This window comes from Anomaloglossus baeobatrachus, chromosome 2 (genome assembly GCF_048569485.1).
Source record: "Anomaloglossus baeobatrachus isolate aAnoBae1 chromosome 2, aAnoBae1.hap1, whole genome shotgun sequence".
Classification (NCBI taxonomy): Eukaryota; Metazoa; Chordata; class Amphibia; order Anura; family Aromobatidae; genus Anomaloglossus; species Anomaloglossus baeobatrachus.
In genome coordinates this window covers 281,778,468-281,801,213 of record NC_134354.1, presented here as the reverse complement: position 1 = coordinate 281,801,213, position 22,746 = coordinate 281,778,468, and positions in this window count along the sequence as shown.

Below are 22,746 nucleotides of genomic sequence, written 5' to 3'. Positions count from 1 at the left end.
CCCCCCATCGTGCTCCATCCCCCATGCTGTGCACTCCCCATCGTGCTCCATCCCCCATGCTGCGCACTCCCCATCGTGCTCCATCCCCCATGCTGCGCACTCCCCATCGTGCTCCATCCCCCATGCTGCGCACTCCCCATCGTGCTCCATCCCCCATGCTGCGCTCTCCCCATCGTGCTCCATCCCCCATGCTGCGCACTGCCCATCGTGCTCCATCCCCCATGCTGTGCACTCCCAAACGTGCTCCATCCCCCATGCTGTGCAACCCCCATCGTGCTCCAGCCCCCATGCTGCGCACCCCGCATCCTGCTCCATCCCCCATGCTGCACACCCCCCATCGTGCTCCATCCCCCATGCTGCGCACTCCCCATCGGGCTCCATCCCCCATGCTGCGCACTCCCCATCGTGCTCCATCCCCCATGCTGCGCACTCCCCATCGTGCTCCATCCCCCATGCTGTGCACCCCCATCGTGCTCCATCCCCCATGCTGTGCACTCCCCATCGTGCTCCATCCCCCATGCTGCGCACTCCCCATCGTGCTCCATCCCCCATACTGCGCACTCCCCATCGTGCTCCATCCCCCATGTTGCGCTCTCCCCATCGTGCTTCATCCCCCATGCTGCGCACTCCCCATCATGCTCCTTCCCCCATGCTGCGCGCTCCCCATTGTGCTCCATCCCCCATGCTGCGCGCTCCCCATCGTGCTCCATCCCCCATGCTGCCCATTCCCCATCGTGCTCCATCCCCCATGCTGCGCACTCCCAAATGTGCTCCATCCCCCATGCTGCGCTCTTCCCATCGTGCTCCATCCCCCATGCTGCGCATTCCCCATCGTGCTCCATCCCCCATGCTGCGCACTCCCCATCGTGCTCCATCCCCCATGCTGTGCACTCCCCATCGTGCTCCATCCCCCATGCTGTGCACTCCCCATCATGCTCCATCCCCCATGCTGCACACTCCCCATCGTGCTCTATCCCCCATCCTGTGCACCCCCCATCGTGCTCCATCCCCCATGCTGTGCACCCCCCATCGTTCTCCATCCCCCATGCTGTGCACCCCCATCGTGCTCCATCCCCCATGCTGTGCACCCCCCATCGTGCTCCATCCCCCATGCTGCGCACTCCCCATCGTGCTCCATCCCCCATGCTGCGCACTCCCCATCGTGCTCCATCCCCCATGCTGTGCACTCCCCATCGTGCTCCATCCCCCATGCTGCGCACTCCCCATCGTGCTCCATCCCCCATACTGCGCTCTCCCCATCGTGCTCCATCCCCCATGCTGCGCACTCCCCATCGTGCTCCATCCCCCATGCTGCGCACTCCCCATCGTGCTCCATCCCCCATGCTGCGCTCTCCCCATCGTGCTCCATCCCCCATGCTGCGCACTGCCCATCGTGCTCCATCCCCCATGCTGTGCACTCCCAAACGTGCTCCATCCCCCATGCTGTGCAACCCCCATCGTGCTCCAGCCCCCATGCTGCGCACCCCGCATCCTGCTCCATCCCCCATGCTGCACACCCCCCATCGTGCTCCTTCCCCCATGCTGCGCACTCCCCATCGTGCTCCATCCCCCATGCTGCGCACTCCCCATCGTGCTCCATCCCCCATGCTGCGCACTCCCCATCGTGCTCCATCCCCCATGCTGTGCACCCCCATCGTGCTCCATCCCCCATGCTGTGCACTCCCCATCGTGCTCCATCCCCCATGCTGCGCACTCCCCATCGTGCTCCATCCCCCATACTGCGCACTCCCCATCGTGCTCCATCCCCCATGTTGCGCTCTCCCCATCGTGCTTCATCCCCCATGCTGCGCACTCCCCATCATGCTCCTTCCCCCATGCTGCGCGCTCCCCATTGTGCTCCATCCCCCATGCTGCGCGCTCCCCATCGTGCTCCATCCCCCATGCTGCCCATTCCCCATCGTGCTCCATCCCCCATGCTGCGCACTCCCAAATGTGCTCCATCCCCCATGCTGCGCTCTTCCCATCGTGCTCCATCCCCCATGCTGCGCATTCCCCATCGTGCTCCATCCCCCATGCTGCGCACTCCCCATCGTGCTCCATCCCCCATGCTGTGCACTCCCCATCGTGCTCCATCCCCCATGCTGTGCACTCCCCATCATGCTCCATCCCCCATGCTGCACACTCCCCATCGTGCTCTATCCCCCATCCTGTGCACCCCCCATCGTGCTCCATCCCCCATGCTGTGCACCCCCCATCGTTCTCCATCCCCCATGCTGTGCACCCCCATCGTGCTCCATCCCCCATGCTGTGCACCCCCCATCGTGCTCCATCCCCCATGCTGCGCACTCCCCATCGTGCTCCATCCCCCATGCTGCGCACTCCCCATCGTGCTCCATCCCCCATGCTGCGCACCCCCATCATGCTCCATCCCCCATGCTGCGCACTCCCCATCGTGCTCAATCCCCCATGCTGCGCACCCCCCATCGTGCTCCATCCCCCATGCTGTGCACTCCCCATCGTGCTCCATCCCCCATGCTGCGCACTCCCCATCATGCTCCATCCCCCATGCTGCGCTCTCCCCATCGTGCTCCATCCCCCATGCTGCGCACTGCCCATCGTGCTCCATCCCCCATGCTGTGCACTCCAAAACGTGCTCCATCCCCCATGCTGTGCAACCCCCATCGTGCTCCAGCCCCCATGCTGCGCACCCCGCATCCTGCTCCATCCTCTATGCTGCACACCCCCCATCGTGCTCCATCCCCCATGCTGCGCACTCCCCATCGTGCTCCATCCCCCATGCTGTGCACCCCCATCGTGCTCCATCCCCCATGCTGTGCACTCCCCATCGTGCTCCATCCCCCATGCTGCGCACTCCCCATCGTGCTCCATCCCCCATACTGCGCTCTCCCCATCGTGCTCCATCCCCCATGCTGCGCGCTCCCCATCGTGCTCCATCCCCCATGCTGCGCGCTCCCCATCATGCTCCATTCCCCATGCTGCGCATTCCCCATCATGCTCCATCCCCCATGCTGCGCACTCCCAAAAGTGCTCCATCCCCCATGCTGCGCACTTCCCATCGTGCTCCATCCCCCATGCTGCGCGCTCCCCATCGTGCACCATCCCCCATGCTGCGCGCTCCCCATCATGCTCCATTCCCCATGCTGCGCATTCCCCATCATGCTCCATCCCCCATGCTGCGCACTCCCAAAAGTGCTCCATCCCCCAAGCTGCGCACTTCCCATCGTGCTCCATCCTCCATGCTGCGCACCCCCCATCGTGCTCCATCCCCTATGCTGCGCACCCCCCATCGTTCTCCATCCCCCATGCTGCGCACCACCCATCGTGCTCCATCCCCCATGCTGCGCACCCCCCATCGTGCTCCATCCCCCATGCTGCGCACTCCCCATCGTGCTCCATCCCCCATGCTGCGCACTCCCTATCGTGCTCCATCCCCCATGCTGCGCATTCCCCATCGTGCTCCATCCCCCATGCTGCGCACTCCCCATCGTGCTCCATCCCCCATGCTGCGCACTCCTCATCATGCGCTATCCCCCATGCTGCACATTCCCCATCGTGCTCCATCCCCCATGCTGTGCACCCCCCATCGTGCTCCATCCCCCATGCTGTGCACCCCCCATCGTTCTCCATCCCCCATGCTGTGCACCCCCATCGTGCTCCATCCCCCATGCTGCGCACCCCGCATCCTGCTCCATCCCCCATGCTGCGCACCCCCTATCGTGCTCCATCCCCCATGCTGCGCACTCCCCATCGTGCTCCATCCCCCATGCTGCGCACCCCCATCGTGCTCCATCCCCCATGCTGCGCACTCCCCATCGTGCTCCATCCCCCATGCTGCGCACCCCCCATCGTGCTCCATCCCCCATGCTGTGCACTCCCCATCGTGCTCCATCCCCCATGCTGCGCACTCCCCATCGTGCTCCATCCCTCATGCTGCGCACTCCCCATCGTGCTCCATCCCCCATGCTGCGCACTCCCCATCGTGCTCCATCCCCCATGCTGCGCTCTCCCCATCGTGCTCCATCCCCCATGCTGCGCACTCCCCATCGTGCTCCATCCCCCATGCTGCGCTCTCCCCCTCGTGCTCCATCCCCCATGCTGCGCACTCCCCATCGTGCTCCATCCCCCATGCTGCGCGCTCCCCATCGTGCTCCATCCCCCATGCTGCGCGCTCCCCATCGTGCTCCATCCCCCATGCTGCGCCTTCCCCATCGTGCTCCATCCCCCATGCTGCGCACTCCCAAATGTGCTCCATCCCCCATGCTGCGCACTTCCCATCGTGCTCCATCCCCCATGCTGCGCACCCCCCATCGTGCTCCATCCCCCATGCTGCGCACCCCACATCGTGCTCCATCCCCCATGCTGCGCACCCCCCATCGTGCTCCATCCACCATGCTGCACACCCCCCATCGTGCTCCATCCCCCATGCTGCGCACTCCCCATCGTGCTCCATCCCCCATGCTGCGCACTCCCCATCGTGCTCCATCCCCCATGCTGCGCATTCCCCATCGTGCTCCATCCCCCATGCTGCGCACTCCCCATCGTGCTCCATCCCCCATGCTGTGCACTCCCCATCGTGCTCCATCCCCCATGCTGCGCACTCCCCATCGTGCTCCATCCCCCATGCTGCGCACTCCCCATCATGCTCTATCCCCCATGCTGCACACTCTCCATCGTGCTCCATCCCCCATGCTGTGCACCCCCCATCGTGCTCCATCCCCCATGCTGTGCACCCCCCATCGTGCTCCATCCCTAATGCTGTGCACCCCCCATCGTGCGCCACAGTCACACATCAGACAGTATACACGCACACATCTGATCGCATACACTCACACCCCACTTCTGCCTGTGCCCTCCGGTGGGCGGTCCCAGCAGCTGTGCTGCACGCAGTGCTCCTCTGCCTTCTGCCGACACGCACTCATCCGATCGCATACACGCACACATCCGATCGCATACACGCACACATCCGATCGCATACACGCACACATCCGATCGCATACACGCACACATCCGATCGCATACACGCAGACATCCGATCGCATACACGCACACAGCCGATCGCATACACGCACACATCCGATCGCATACACGCACACATCCGATCGCATACACGCAGACATCCGATCGCATACACGCACACAGCCGATCGCATACAAGCACACACACGATCGCATACACGCACACACACATTGACGATATCGCACATACGTGCTCACACTCACAACATCTGGAGATACCACATGCTTCCGGCAATGTGATCCTCCGGCAAGTCCTGGAAGGTCACTGCACGCACAGTATCGCCGCCGAGAAGCAAGCGATATCACTGGATGTTGTGAGTGTGTGGATGCGATCTGATGTGTGTGTGAGGTGTGTGTGAGAGTGAGTGTGATCTGATGTGTGTGTGTGCGTCTGTTCTTATGTGTGTGCGTGTGTGTGTGTTCCACCACTGCAGGACCTTGATGCGCTCACCTGCTCCCGGTCAGCTTCTGGTGAGTATGATCGGGGGTCTTCTTTCTTCTGTCTTCTCTCTTCTGCACATGAGTACCGGGAGCCAGTGTACACTGGTAACCATGCTACACAATATTACCCGATGTGTACCATGGTTACCCCGCCCCCCGCACGCACGAGAGCCCACACCAGCGTATGCCGGCAACCCCAGCAATGCGAGGGTATGTGTCGGCTGGGTTGCCGGAGCACGCTGGTGTGGTCTCCCGGGGGTACAGCACTCACCTGGGAGTCGGGGCTCCGTGTCGGTTCGGAGAATGCGTGCGGGGGGCGGGGCCAGAGCGAGCGTGCAATGCGTGAGGGGGCGGGGCTTGGCCGAGTTGCCAATGCATGCAGGGGGCCGGGGCGAGAGGCCAATCCGTGGGGGGGCGGAGCCTGGGCGAGCGACCAATCCGTGTGGGGGGGCGGAGCCGAGGCGAGGCGAGCTGCCAATGAGATGCTTGTCGCGGTAACGACAGAATTTTGGAGCAAGACAGACAGACAGACAGACAGAATAAGGCAATTATATATATATATATATATATATATATATATATATTTATATACAGTACAAGCAACATAGGTATGTATGTAAAAGCAAACAGACAGATCCCATAAGTATATACTCAAATCACTGTTTCTTCATAAGTTTCTGATGACCTGGTCTTCCTCTCCTGCTGTGGATGTGGAGCTGTGCAGCCTCCATCTTCCTGCTGCCTCTCAGCTCTGACCGCCACTCCTGCAGAAATCAGCTCCACACACAGAACTTTAGGAATCGGCTCCTCTTTGGCTGCAGCCTCCATCATCTCCTGAGTGGTGAGTGCTGGCGTCTTCTCCCCTTGCTCTTAGCAGTGGGAGGGGCAGGGTGTCCTGCAGAGCACTGAGCAGAGCTGCACAGGAACATAGAAAAGTCCTCTTACTGGTTCCGGGGCTCATTGTCACTCAACAGTTTCCTGGTGAGTGCGTCAGACCATGCAAATATATAAATGTTATGGTGCATGGTTCTCCTTTCGTTGCGGGGGCCCCCCTCCCCTCTGTGCCCTGGTACCACAATTGCACAGACCATAGGTCAGGCACTGTAGTCCTCACCTCTCCTCGTTCCCCAGTTGCTCCAGTCAGTGTCCTCACATCCTGCACTCTGTTGTCTTACCTCAGTAGCGCGCAGTGAAGACATCACCACACATTGCGAGCGCAGGCACAGGAGGAGAATGAAGAAGAATGGAGTGGAGCGCTACTCTACATTCTTCATCATTGCGGAGTGCCACGACTGACACCAGGCCCCCCTGACTTGGGTACATAGCGGCCCTGTGGTCTGCCACTGAACAGCACAGCTCCTCTCTCGCAGAGAGGAGCCGGTTGCTTCTCTGCAGGGCGGACGCTGGGCCCCTAACCCTGCGGGCTCAGTCGCGATGGCAACCTCTGCAACCATGGTACTTACACCCCTTAACATGACTTGTTAGCAACTGTGTCTCATTATCATCTATCTCTGGTATTATCAGAGAATGTAATTTTTTTTGTTTGCAGCAGCAAGGACTGTAAGACAATAAGCTCTACCTAAATGTCTATAAGCCTGCTTTACATGTTATGATTTCGCATACGATATCGTATGCGATCGTAACTGCCCATTGTATGTGTGGCACGTTCAATTTGTTGAATGTGCCGCACAAACGATTAACCCCTGTCACACGTACTTACCCGTCCATACGACCTCGATGTGGGCGGCGAACGTCCACTTCCTGGAGTGGGAGGGACGTTCGGCGTCACATCGACGTCACGCGGCAGCCGGCCAATAGAAGCGGAGGGGCGGAGATGAGCGGGACATAAACATCCCGCCCACCTCTTTCCTTCCGCATTGCCAGCTGGAGCCGCGGGAGGCAGGTAAGATCTGTTCAATGTTCCTGGGGTGTCACACACTGCGATGTGTGCTGCCTCGGGAACATTGAACAACCCGACATAGGTGAATCTACGTCCTGTTCTTATGAGAATAATGTTTCACATAATGTGGATAAGGCTGCGTTTGTGTTATGGCAAAACGGCAGTGTAGGTATATATGCACCATAAATGAGAAGGAGACTGACCTAATGTTGACTGGATATAAGGTCTAGTTATGAGCAGGCCAAAGGCTCTGTATGATACACAACCACGTGTGAGGCGCCTCACACGTGGTTCTCATAAGAACAGGACGTAGATTCACCTCTTTGGGTCCGGGGCTGATACAACCCAACTTTCATGTGGTCCACCTGTTGTGGTTAAGTTTACTATATGCTCGTTTTGACTCCTGAAATGGCTGGAGAACCCACTGGGACTTACTCCCAAACTTATAGTACTGTTTACTCACTCGTACAGGTCATTTTGACCCAAACGTGACCTGGGATCTCCGGCTCATACTTGGCCCCTCCCATGAGAAACATGTGGCACATGACCCACTAGGAATTCACACACTGAACCCTTTCAACACAACAGTGAAGGTTGTTTCCGTTTTTTCAATACCCATTTGATCGGATGTCCTGATCTCAACATTGATCCATTGAGTACCTTCCGTGGATACCAATGTGTTAATTTACCCGGCGCAATTTCGGTGCTTGTTTAAAGAAATTTAATCTTATCTACCATAGTCCCTGAGGAAAACCCTTGATGGGTTGAAACGTCGGACAATATTCACATTTAAAATAAAGACATTATTGAGCATCATATTGGACTTCTCCTTACTTTTTTCTATAGTGTGCCGGAGTATATTTTCTATATAGGCATTTATTCTCTGTCCTTCATGTCATCTGTATTGTAATACTGCCTCTGGCATGGCTGCAATTGCATACCTCCCAACCGTTCCGGATTCTGCGGGACTTCCCCGATTTTTGAGGTCTGTCCCGCAGTCCCGCGGCTCACAGCTGATGTCCCGGCTCCTCCCCTAAGTGCAGTGAATAAATTAAATTAAACTCTCTTCGGCTCTGGATTATAGAGGCGGCCGGGACTCGAACCCAGGAACCGAGTGATTATTGTCCATAGGCAGCAGCTCTACCACTGAGCCACTGCCTGTATTGAAAAGCATTGAAAGAGTTGGTAATCTTGACCTCTGTATTGCAGTTGCAAAACCAGAAGCAGATTGTTCAGCTGCAAGGATGGTTGAATGGATAGATGGAGGGAGGGAGGGATGGAGGGATGAATGGATGGATGAATGGATGGATGGAAGGAGGGATGGAGGGATGGATGAATGGATGGAGGGATGGATGGAGGGATGGAGGGAGGGAGGGATGGATGGAGGGAGGGATGGAGGGAGGGATGGATGGAGGGAGGGATGGATGGAGGGAGGGATGGAGGGATGAATGGATGGATGGAGGGATGAATGGATGGAGGGATGCATGGATAGAGGGATGGAGGGAGGGATGAATGAGTGGAGGGATGGATGGAGGGAGGGAAGGAGGGATGGATGGATAGTGGGATGGAGGGAGGGATGGAGGGATGGATGAATAGATGGAGGAATGGATGAATGGATGGAGGGATGAATGGATGGAGGGATGGATGGAGGGATGGATGGATAGAGGGATGGATGGAGGGATGGATGGATGGATGCATGGAGGGATGAATGGATGGATGGAGGGATGAATGGATGGAGGGATGGAGGGATGGATGGAGGGATGGATGGATGGAGGGATAGATGGATGGATGGAGGGATGGAGGGGGGGATGGAGGGATGGATGGATGGAGGGATGGATGGATGGATGGAGGGATGGATGGATAGAGGGATGGATGGAGGGAGGGATGGAGGGATGGATGGAGGGATGAATGGAGGGAGGGATGGATGGAGGGAGGGATGGATGGAGGGAGGGATGGATGGAGGGATGAATGGATGGATGGAGGGATGAATGGAGGGAGGGATGGATGGATAGAGGGATGGAGGGAGGGATGAATGAATGAATGGAGGGAGGGATGGAGGGAGGGATGGATGGAGGGATGAATGGAGGGATGGAGGGGTGAATGGATGGATGGAGGGATGGAGGGATGGATGAATAGAGGGATGGAGGGAGGGATGGAGGGATGAATGAATGGAGGGATGGATGGAGGGAGGAATGAATGGAGGGATGGATGAAGGGAGGAATGGATAGATGGCTGGAGGGATGGAGGGATGGATGGAGGGAGAGATGGATGGAGAGATGAATGGATGGAGAGATGGAGGGAGGGATGAATGGATGGAGGGATGGAGGGAGGGATGGAGGGATGGAGAGATGGAGTGAGGGATGGATCGATGGATATATAGATATATGATAGATACATACATGATAGAGGGATGGATGGAGGGATAGAGGGATGGATGGAGGCAGAGGTGTATCTAGGCTTTCCAGCACCCTGGGCAAGAATTCAGTTTGGCGCCCCCCCCCACCAAGCAATGTGGGTGGTGGCCATGTGACCAGTCACTCATATATGATTTGCATAAACAGTCATGTGGTAACGAGCTTCTCTTAATAATTCTCTCAATGTTCAATGAGAAATGTATGAAGAAAAACTAATTGTCTCATGCAAGTATGAAAATCCCATATGAGTGGAGTGGCCATGTGGTGACCAGCGAGCAGAGCTGAATTGTGACAGTGGGTATATTACACGCTGTTAGAACTGAGGATACTACACTACTTAATTTTGTAATTAGAAAAATCCAAAATGCCATAAGACATGAATAAGGGGTGGGTCCAGATTCTGCTGGAAGCCCACACACTTAGCACAAACTCAAAAATACATTGTAGAGATGAGGACAAGAGTTTTTAAGGTGCACAAATTACAAAGTTTTATTAAACAAGGTGAGGACAAATGAACATCCATATAAACATTAACCCCTTAACGACCGCGTGCCGTAAAATTACATCCTAAATGACATAATGTTACTGCCCGCGGTCCTCCGGCGGCAGCATGCCGCGATCGGCACACATCTCAGCTGATTTTCACAGCTGAGATGTGTGCCTGCTAGGCACGAGCAGAATCGTTATCTGCTCGTGCCGATTAACCCCTTATATGGCGCTGTCAATACATGACAGCGCCATTATAAGCGCGATTGCGGTAATATTTACCTTACCGCCCGATACCGGAAGTCACGTGACGCAATCACGTGACTCCCGATAGTTGTCATGGTAGCACAGGGTCATGTGATGACTCCTGTACTACACCTGACTTGGTTTCACTTTCGCTGTGCCCGGGGCACAGCAAAAGAGAAAGACAGCGTATCTGCTGTTTACAGCCTTCCAGCTGTGATCAGCAGATACTGCAGAGCGATCGGAATGCTGATCGCAATAGCCCCCTAGGGGGACTAGTAAAATAAAAAATAAAAGTTAAAAAAAAGTTTTAAAAAAAAACAAAAAACCTAAAAGTTCAAATCACCCCCCATTCGCCCCATTGAAAATTAAAGGGTTAAAAAAATAAAAAATATACACACATTTGGTATCGCCGCGTTCAGAAACGCCCGATCTATCAAAATATAAAATCAATTAATCTGATCAGTAAACGGCGTAGCGGCAAAAAAATTCCAAACGCCAAAACGACGTTTTTTTGTCGCCACAACTTTTGCGCAAAATGCAATAAGAGGCGATCAAAACGTAGCATCTGCGCAAAAATGGTACCGTTAAAAACGTCAGCTCGAGACGCAAAAAATAAGCCGTTATTGAGCCTAAGATCCCGAAAAATGAGAACGCTACGGGTCACGGAATATGGCGTAAAACGTGCGCCACTTTTTTCGGACAAACTTCCGATTTTTTTTTAACCCCTTATATAAAAGTAAACCTATACGTGTTTGGTGTCTACGAACTCGCACTGACCTGAAGCATCACACCCACACATCAGTTTTACCATATAGTGAACACAGTGAATAAAATATCTCAAAAACCATAGTGCTATCGCACTTTTTTTGCAATTTTTCAGCATTTGGAATTTTTTTGCCATTTTCTAGTACACAATATGGTAAAACTGATGGTTTCATTTAAAAGTACAGCTCGTTCCGCAAAAAATGAGCCCTCACATGACCATATTGACTGAAAAATAAAAAAGTTACGTCTCTCAGAAAAAGAATGGCGAAAAAAAAAAACGGAAAGCGAAAAATCGGCCGGTCGTGAAGGGGTTAAAAACATATTAAAAGATCATATGACAGGTTACTGACCATTTTACAATAATGTCCTGGGTTCAAATATCAAACTCCAGAGCATAGTGGTGCAGCACAGTCAAGAAAACATGCAGGAATAAATCAACATTAAGTACTCTTAGGGCATACAGCTACCATATGTAGAGACAAAATCCTGAGCATAAATCACATTGCTCCAGCACCTGCACCATCAGACCGTGACTGCTCCCAAAAGTAAACATCAGCCAAGTATAATATGAGAGGAGAGTCCGTCAAACAGCAGCCCCAAAATCACCTACGTACGTTTCGATATTACAGAGTAATGATCTTCATCAGGGAGGAGGCGTGTGCAGCACATGCAAGATGACAGGCTTTAAATATGTAATGATCGTTACCGCAGATCCGGAAGTCCCACTGTCGGCGATCGCGTCACCGTGCCGAGCGAAATCGCGCGAGACGCAGGCCGTCACACCGAGGTCGCGCATGCGCGGGAGCGGGGACGCGTCACCAAGGCTCCCGCGCATGCGCGCGATGCTGAGACGGCCGCGGCTACGCGGGCACGCAAGGCATCAGGCGCAATCGCGCAGAGACGTCCGCACAAGAATATCAGAAAAGTGAGCATAAGTCAGTCTATATATATATATATAGAGTAATATTATATATTTCTTTATGGGCCACTTTCGATACATAACACATATGATAAGGTACGTCTTTAAATGTTCAAAGGAGATCTTGATTTTCAGGTAATGACCACATGATTATTTTCTGGGTCCTAATAATAAAAAGGACATACAGATATCTGATTAAAGCCAGACATTCAAGGAGAGATGCACAAAAAAGTAAAAAAAGGTATAAAAATTTGATTAAAAACAAGGGATGCAAATGGAGAGAAGGGAATGGTGGCAATTTTACACTATAAATGTGCAAACAAGTTGCACATATAACACAAGAAGTATATACATGGACCAGATATTTTGTGGAATTAAATGACCCCAAAGAGAGAGAGAATAAATAAGTCATACAGGCCGTACCATGTTAAGCTTATAGAAAGGGAGCATAGCTCACCGATTCGTTTAGACCTCTGGGGACCAGTGTGTCTAGGGTCACTATCCATTTAGTTTCACACTGAGCCAGGCGCTTCCTAAGATCCCCACCCCTGATTCCCCCCGTTATCATATCAATACCTCTTATCTTTAGTTTCGAGGGGTCACAGGAGTGGTGTGACCTAAAATGCCTGGGCAGTGTTTTCAGTGTTGATGGGTCCTCTTCTGTTTTGGCTGCGGCATTGTCCCTCACGTGTTCCCTGACCCTGACGCGGAGCTCCCGGGAGGTGAGTCCCACGTAGGTCAGGGGACACGTGCATGTGGCGAAATATACCACGTGTGTGGTTGTACACGTGATATAGGAACCTCAAGACCCACCTCTTCCAACAAGCCTACAACCTACAACAGCCCTCAGTCCAGTAGACCACTGCGCAACCAGCTCTGTCCTCACCTATTGTACCATCACCCATTCCCTGTAGACTGTAAGCCCTCGCGGGCAGGGTCCTCTCTCCTCCTGTACCAGTCTGTTATGTACTGTTAATGATTGTTGTACGTATACCCTTTCACTTGTAAAGCGCCATGGAATAAATGGCGCTATAATAATAAATAATAATAATAATAATAGTGCCTGATGTTGAAGGTTTTCATACCATCAGATGAGCAAAACGTATTGCTCCGCAAGACATTGCCGCAAGCCAAACAGTGACCGCACGGGAAACACCCCTGTGGAGGACCCCGAGAACCAAATGGATTCATTCGAGGTGGGACGTAGTGGCTCCGGACCAAAAAATCCCTCAGATTCCTCGCTCTCCTTGAGGTCATCAAGGGATCCGGGGCAAGCACTTCAGATAGCACCGGATCAGTCAACAAGACAGGCCAATGCTTCTTTAAGATCTGACGCATAGCCCCCCATTCCTGATTGTGTGTTCCAATGAACCTCACAGCAATATAGTGTTGTACTTGCTTTTTAGGGGCATCAGCAAGTAGCTGCAACCGGGAAGTGTTCTTAGCCCGGTTGTAGCCAGCTCTGATGCTCCTCCCACTATAGCCTCTCTCGCGAAAACGATCTCTGAGATCAGCCGACTGAGCCTCAAAACTACTGACGGATGAGCAAATCCGCCTTGCCCTCAAATACTGCCCGGTCGGAATGGCGCGAATTGTTGAAGAATTGTGATCCGATGAAGCAATAGTAGTGCATTGACGGACGTCTCCTTGCGGAAAACGTCCGTTTGGATCGATCCCCCTTGATCAACCTTGATCATAATGTCAAGGAAATCGATCCTGCACCTACTACTTTTGTAAGAGAGTTTGATGTTAAACTCATTGATGTTAAGTTGTCTCATGAATTGGTCAAGCTGCTCGGCCGTGCCCTGCCACACAAACAGAATGTCGTCTATGTACCTAAGCCAGCACTGCACATGGGCGCTAAGCCCGGGGCCCTCGTCAGCAAAAATTAGCCTCTCCCAGTACCCAAGGAAAAGGCCAGCGTACGAGGGCGCACAGGCCGCGCCCATCGCAGTGCCGCGCTGCTGCAAATAATAGACATCTTTAAAGACAAAAAAATTGTGCGACAGGGCAAACCCAAGCAGCTCGTCTATGAATTCACTCAACTCGCCACTCCGACCAGACGCTTCGAGGAAAAAGCGGACAGCTCGTATACCGTCATTGTGAGCAATACACGTGTAGAGGCTTTCGACGTCGGCTGTGACAAGGATCATGTCGTCCTCCAAAAAGATGCCGTCAATTCGCCTGAGGACGTCCGTGGTGTCTCGGACATAAGATGGCAATGTCTCAACCAAGGATTTGAGATGGTAATCAATAAATTTTGAAATGGGATCGCATAAACCATCTATGCCAGAGACGATCGGACGTCCAGGCGGATTGACAGCATCTTTATGGATCTTGGGCAATATATAAAAAGTGGGTACCCTGGGATGTTTTTTACATAATCCGTCAAACATTTTATTGTCGATCAGACCGGTATCCAGAGCCCGTCTTAGTATTGCAGTAAGATCAGTGGAAAACACAATCAGGGGATTGGAGGGGAGTCTCTTGTAAGTGCTCCTGTCACGAAGCTGTCTAAACACTTCGTGTTCGTATTTATCACAAGAAAGCACTACAATATTCCCCCCTTTGTCAGCAGGTTTTATCACTATATCATTAAAGCCCTGCAATTCGATCAGAGCCGTCCTTTGAGGGTGTGTTAAATTGTCAAATTTCCGATTTGTCGGAATCTTTTTAAAGTCCTCACTGACCATTTTTGTAAATATGTCGATTGCAGGGCTAATTGTCAAAAGGGGGAATTTTGTCGACTTAGGTAAAAGGGTGTTCGGGAACGTACCTGTTGTCGGGGTCTCCTGCTCCTGGAGTAGGTCCTCAAGATTTTGTATGGCCTCTCTTTCCACTTGATTGTCGGACCCGACATTCCGCTTATAAAAAAGTTTTTTAAGAATTAATTTGCGCGAGAATAAATTCAGATCCTTCAAAGCCGAAAACAAGTGGAAAGAATTAGAGGGAGAAAAAGTCAGACCACGTGAAAGAACCTCCACCTGAGCCCCAGTGAGCACCCGTGATGATAAGTTTAATACCTGAAGCTTGTTTCCTTGGCGCTTGTTCTTGTTGTATGTTACAGGTGGTCGGGCTCTATGTTTTACACGAGCCCCGACCGTGTCGCCAACGTCCATGGAACTCACTGAGGCCCCGGAGGAGGAACCACCCGCAGAGGTCTGCGGCACTATGGAGGAAGATCTATAACGAGAATTTTTATTAGGAAAATTCCCAGTACGTCCTCTAGTTGTGTCAGTTCTCCATCTATAGGCTCTCCGCAGAGTATAATCCTGAATATCCCTGTTAAGTTTTTTCAGCTTGAAGGTCCTGATTTCTCGCTCCCATTTCTCCAATTCTTTATCAATGTCAGCATAGAAGCGGGTCACGACAGCTGGTGTACAAATCTCCATTAATTTGTTCTCCAACGATTCCAATTCAGTTTCAATTGGGGCCAATGCTGACGAATTATGGTCCCAAAGTAGGCCCAGGAAGCCCCGAGAACAGGTCTGTGCTAGGTCCTCCCATTTAGTTTTAAAGGGAACCTGTCAGCAGAAATTTCCCCTAAAACCTCACAGATTCCCCTTCTGCAGCTCGTGGGCTGCATTCTAGAAAGGTCCCTGTTATTATTGTGCCCCCTTTCTGACCAAAAAAAAGAGTTTATAAAGAGGTACCTTTTTGGCTTCGGATTCTATAAATGTGACACGGGGGCGGGCAGCCTGATGGCCGTTATTCTGCCCCCTGGTCCTGTATGCCGCCCCCATCGCTGATTTCCATACTTTTGGACGCCGCCCACTGCTCCAGCCATCCCCGCGCATGCCCAGTGCCAGTCTCACGGGACTGAGCACTGTGACTGCTGGTGACGTGTGCGCAGGCAAGTGATTATGGGCGGGACTGTGACTGTTATCAGCAAGTACCCGCCCATAATCTCGTGAGCGCGCAAACCTCTCCAGCGTCACACTGTGCTCAGTGTAGATGCTAGACTGTATGGGCTGCTTCCAGGTATGACATCCCTTTGTCACGTGATAGTATTTTGAACACGCCCCTATCACGTGACAAAGGGACGTCATCCCTGGAAGCAGCCCATACAGTCTAGCATCTACACTGAGCACAGTGTGACGCTGGAGAGGTTTGCGCGCTCACGAGATTATGGGCGGGTACTTGCTGATAACAGTCACAGTCCCGCCCATAATCACTTGCCTGCGCACACGTCACCAGCAGTCACAGTGCTCAGTCCCGTGAGACTGGCACTGGGCATGCGCGGGGATGGCTGGAGCAGTGGGCGGCGTCCAAAAGTATGGAAATCAGCGATGGGGGCGGCATACAGGACCAGGGGGCAGAATAACGGCCATCAGGCTGCCCGCCCCCGTGTCAGATTTATAGAATCCGAAGCCAAAAAGGTACCTCTTTATAAACTCTTTTTTTGGTCAGAAAGGGGGCACAATAATAACAGGGACCTTTCTAGAATGCAGCCCACGAGCTGCAGAGGGGGAATCTGTGAGGTTTTAGGGGAAATTTCTGCTGACAGGTTCCCTTTAAAGGTCTCATCCTCTAAAGGGAAGGAAGGGAATACCTGTACCCGGAGTCCCCTCGGCACCAGGTCTTTTTCTAAGTACTTGCCCAGAAAGGCCTTGTTCCACCATAATCTGGTTCTTTTTTTAAGTAAATCCTTATATGTGGTCATAATGATCTCATCAGATTGATTGCCATCATTCCCATCACTTAATGCCCCACCAGTCTTAAGGACATCATCCATCTGTGTCTGCCAGGTGCTGTTTCTGGCCCGAAAAGTCATGGCAGTAAGGAGACTATCTGCGATAAACAGAATAAATATGATTAGAAAAATCCAAAATGCCATAAGACATGAATAAGGGGTGGGTCCAGATTCTGCTGGAAGCCCACACACTTAGCACAAACTCAAAAATACATTGTAGAGATGAGGACAAGAGTTTTTAAGGTGCACAAATTACAAAGTTTTATTAAACAAGGTGAGGACAAATGAACATCCATATAAACATTAAAAACATATTAAAAGATCATATGACAGGTTACTCCCATTTTACAATAATGTCCTGGGTTTAAATATGAAACTCCAGAGCATAGTGGTGCAGCACAGTCAAGAAAACATGCAGGAATAAATCAACATTAAGTACTCTTAGGGCATACAGCTACCATATGTAGAGACAAAATCCTGAGCATAAATCACATTGCTCCAGCACCTGCACCATCAGACCGTGACTGCTCCCAAAAGTAAACATCAGCCAAGTATAATATGAGAGGAGAGTCCGTCAAACAGCAGCCCCAAAATCACCTACGTACGTTTCGATATTACAGAGTAATGATCTTCATCAGGGAGGAGGCGTGTGCAGCACATGCAAGATGGCAGGCTTTAAATATGTAATGATCGTTACCGCAGATCCGGAAGTCCCACTGTCGGCGATCGCGTCACCGTGCCGAGCGAAATCGCGCGAGACGCAGGCCGTCACACCGAGATCGCGCATGCGCGGGAGCGGGGACGCGTCACCAAGGCTCCCGCGCATGCGCGCGATGCTGAGACGGCCGCGGCTACGCGGGCACGCAAGGCATCAGGCGCGATCGCGCAGAGACGTCCGCACAAGAATATCAGAAAAGTGAGCATAAGTCAGTCTATATATATATATAGAGTAATATTATATATTTCTTTATGGGCCACTTTCGATACATAACACATATGATAAGGTACGTCTTTAAATGTTCAACGGAGATCTTGATTTTCAGGTAACGACCACATGATTATTTTCTGGGTCCTAATAATAAAAAGGACATACAGATATCTGATTAAAGCCAGACATTCAAGGAGAGATGCACAAAAAAGTAAAAAAAGGTATAAAAATTTGATTAATTTTGTAATTAAAGGGATTGTCCAGATTAGAGATGAAAGTCTGCAGTGAATCTATTCGTGACTTCAGGCTTTTGAATTCTGCTCTGGTGCCAGTGACGAGAGTGGACGATCATGTGAGCAGAAGTATGAGATTTGTAGACTTCTGGCCACATTCTGATCTGATGTGTCCAGCCTCAGTCAATTCATTTTCATTGAGCATGTCTGTTCAGCACGTGACCACATCTATGTAAATCGCATACTTGCAGCTTCGTAAGCTCCCACTGTCACTGCCGGCATCAGAGAATCCTGACAGCGGGCAGTGTGCGCACTATGAGAATTCAGAAGTCTGCAGTCACATAGTGACACACAGAGTGACTGCAGGCTCATCACAAACTTGGACAACCCCTTTAATGCTCCTAACAACATAAATATAAACATAGTAACCCTTAACTTGTCAGACGGCACAAGACTTTATTAAAGAGATTGTCCACTTTATTAAAGAGATTGTCCACTACTTTTAACACTGAAGGCCTTTCCTTAGGATAGATCCCCAATATCCGATTGGTCGGGATCCGGCACCTGGCACCCCAGCAAATCGCCTGTTCTAGGTGCCGTGCCGGTGGTGGCAGGTGGCCGGAAGTGCTCAGTTCTAGATCTGTTCCGTCTTCAGATAGTGGCAGCAGGTTCCTATTAAAATCAATGAGGTGGACGTGCAGTACCCGGCCGCGGACACCATCAGAGGACGGAGCAGATCCAGAAATAAGCATTTCCGCCACCGGCATCCAGAACAGCTGATCAGTGGGGGTCCCATTGCGCTCACATCAGAAGCAATGCGCAAGTGGGACCCAGGCCTAATGATGGGACATAGTATCACAAATAAACATTTACATTCAGGTACCTTATAGATGATGTTGTCTCTGAGTCGTTTCTTTCTATTCACCTTGTCCTGACGCCATGATGACTTTTCACATTCACATCTCATCTCTGCAGATTTCCATCTTCTCCGGTCTTCTGCAGCACATCCCATCACGATGCCCCTAAAATAGCAGAATAATTATAATACTTCTATTTAATACATATTATATTTTATAATTCATACATCCCCCCGCATCCTGCCTCTCCCCTTACATCCCATCGCATCCTCCCTCTCCCCATACATCCCCACGCATCTTCCCTCTCCCCTTACATCCCCCCGCATCTTCCCTCTCCCCATACATCCCCCCGCATCTTCCCTCTCCCCATACATCCCCCCGCATCTTCCCTCTCCCCATACATCCCCCCGCATCTTCCCTCTCCCCATACATCCTCCCGCATCTTCCCTCTCCCCATACATCCCCCCGCATCTTCCCTCTCCCCATACATCACCCCTCCTCTTCCCTCTCCCCATACATAATCCCTCATCATTTCTCTCCCCATACATAATCCTTCATCATTTCCTTGCTTCTCATATTGTATCCTTAGATCCATCCCTCCACTATCCATACTGCACACAAACTGAGCCTGCTCCCATCCCCCACTTACACTGTTTCCTCATGTATATCCTACTTCATCTCCCCCTTCCTTGCTTCTCCTATTGTGTCCTTAACTTAAATCCATCTCCCCATTTTGTGTCCACTCCACACCCATCACTCTAAGCTTCCCCCCTTCCCCTAATTACACTAAATCTTCAGCTCCACTGGAGCACTTTGAACCAACGCCGCGCCTTTGCAGGGCCGCCGTGTGACGTCAGCAGCATGACCAGCTGACCGGATCACGCTGCTCATGTGTCCTGACACTGAAGTGCCGGCGGGCAGGGACAACGCCGCACCTTTACAGGGCCGCCGTGTGATGTCAGCTGCGTGATCAGCTGGCCGGATCACGCTGCTCACGTGTCCTGTAACGGAAGTGTCGGCGGCCCGGCACTTGCATAACAATGCATCACAGGCAGCCGGCGCACTACAGCAGGGTGAGAAACAACTAGCTTCCGGTCCCGGGAGGCGGCATATGCTACCGCTGGGAGAAACCTCGGACCGCCGCCCGCATCAGTCAGTCTGACTGCGCCCCCTGACACTTGCGCCCGGGGCAGATGCCCCGCCAGCCCCCCCTAGTTACGCCCCTGGATGGATGGAGGGATGGATGGAGGGAGGGATGAATGGATGGAGAGATGGTGGGAGGGATGGAGGGAGAGATGGATGGATGGAGGGATGTATGGATGGATGGAGGGATGAATGGATGGAGGGATGGATGGATAGAGGGATGGAGGGAGGGATGAATGAATGGAGGGATGGATGGATGGAGGGAGGGATGGATGGAGGGATGGATGGATGCATGGAGGGATGAATGGATGGATGGAGGGATGAATGGATGGAGGGATGGATGGATGGATGGATGGAGGGATGGAAGGATGGATGGATGGAGGGATGGATGGATGGAGGGAGGGATGGAGGGAGGGATGAATGGATGGAGGGATGAATGGATGGAGGGATGGATGGATGAAGGTAGGGATGGAGGGATGGAGGGAGGGCTGGAGGGATGGAGGGATGGATGGAGGGATGGATGGATAGAGGGATGGAGGGAGGGATGGAGGGAGGGATGAATGAATGGAGGGATGGATGAAGGGAGGAATGGATAGATGGCTGGAGGGATGGAGGGATGGATGGATAGAGGGATGGATGGAGGGATAGAGGGATGGATGGAGGGGGGGATGGAGGGAGGGATGAATGAATGGAGAGATGGAGGGAGGGATGGAGGGAGGGATGAATGAATGGAGGTAGGGATGGAGGGATGGATGGATGGAGGGATGGATGGATGGATGGAGGGATGAATGGATGGAGGGATGGATGGAGGGATGGATCGAGGGATGGATGGAGGGATGGATAGATGGATGGATAAATGGATGGAAGGATGGATGGATGGAGGGAGGGATGGAGGGATGGAGGGATGGATAGAGGGATGGAGGTCATAATTCTCTGCCATTGAGCTTCTGTCACTGCCACTGCACAGTCACACCAACCACACATCTCCTGGCCTGGCTGCTCACTGGGCTTTAAAGTGCTAGGCAGTTGGGAGGCTCAGAAACATACTTTCTTGAGGATAGAAAATCATGTATGAGCTTCAAACTAATTTCTTAAAGGCTTGGTTACACAAGCCAATGTTTCTTCACTTTAAGAACAGCTAGCCTGTTCTTGATAACTTAAAAAGGGTTCATTTTTAAATGGCTTGTTAAAAAGTTTTTGAAATTTCTTTATCATTTTGTGAATAAGGAACCTATTGCGCATCCCAAAAAAGGGATATTTTTTCACTCATCTTTGTAAAGAATTACTTTTTCCTGTTCAAAACAATACATCGGTTTGTTTTTATAAAGAAATATTTTGGGACAGATTGTGAAAAAGCTAACATTTCTTAATTTAGGAAAGAATAAAATCTTGATACTTTGCAAAATTTTGCACTCCTAATGAGACACAGCTTCTTCCATTGCACAATATGTGCATAACACCAAGTCAGGGATATGCTCACTATTCGGAAAATGTTTGTATCGTTTATCCAATTTACAAAGGACCAAGTAGCCAGTTCTAAAGTGTCCAATTTGTGTTCTTATTTTATTGATTCTACTCCCCTGAGTATTCTTTTTTTTAAATTCACAATCTGGTTCCAGTGATATGGGCCTTTATATTTAGTGTTCATTTTTATGGTCTTTGCCAAGGGGACAATGCACAGGGTAATAACGCAGAGTAGTCTAAAGACACACTGCCAGAGAATACATCCCCTAAGTAGAGTCCATACAAATTTGCACTAAATGAAAGGACCATATTTCTGGAACTGTATCATGGATGATTTTATAGAAAAAAAATAAAGTAAATCTCAAGAAAGAAGAAGAAATAAAAGTCACCTACAAAGTCTGAAAATTCAGTGTGTGTTTTAATAGGCAGCTGGTTACTATTGGTTACTGTAAAGTTGACATCCCTGCCCTGTCCAGCCTCCTCCCCTTGGCAGGGACACAGACATCCTCACCACAGTCGGTCTGCTTGCTACCCTGTCTCTTCCCTAGTCTCCAGGCTCCTGGGCCTGCCCACGTCACGCAGGTCTCCTGGCTGCATGCTTAAGACACCTGTGTATGCTCAGGGCACATGTGCATGCTCCCCACAACTTAAAGAGGCAGCGTACTCTAAAGTGTTCCCAGCCTACCGGGTGGGAGTTACTAGGTATTTAAGGCACCTTTCCCTGTAGGGAGGTGCCTGAGCAATTAGGTTCCTAGTGTGCTAGTTCCCACCAATACTCCAGTCTGCTGTCTGCCTCATGATACTCTGATCCTGTCCTTCCTGTTACCAGTAGCTACTCTGTCATGCCTGTCTCCTGTATTGACTCCATTCTGCACCCTCTCTGTCCTGCCTGCTCTCCTCTACCTGCCTCTGAGTCTTGGGTGAGCTGCTACAGTTCTGGGGACTGTCCTGAAGTGATACCTGGTATCTACCCACAGCCAAGTCAGTCCTCCCCATCAGAGACTCTGGTAAAGACTCACTACTCACCCAGTCATGCCACTTTAGGGTAACTCTGTTTGGAGCTCAGTGGGTACACACCTGTCATTGTAGCAGTTAGCATCTGTTTTTCCCTAGCCAAATATGTTAAGGTCACTTAGACATTACTAAGGCTATGTTTGCATTATAGTGCTCAAAATGGGTTCAATAAGCTCCTTCAAGATGTCAGAGTTTTATGTTCTGGGTAGTTAGAGGCTTTTCAGTATTGTAGGTTTTTCAGAAAAT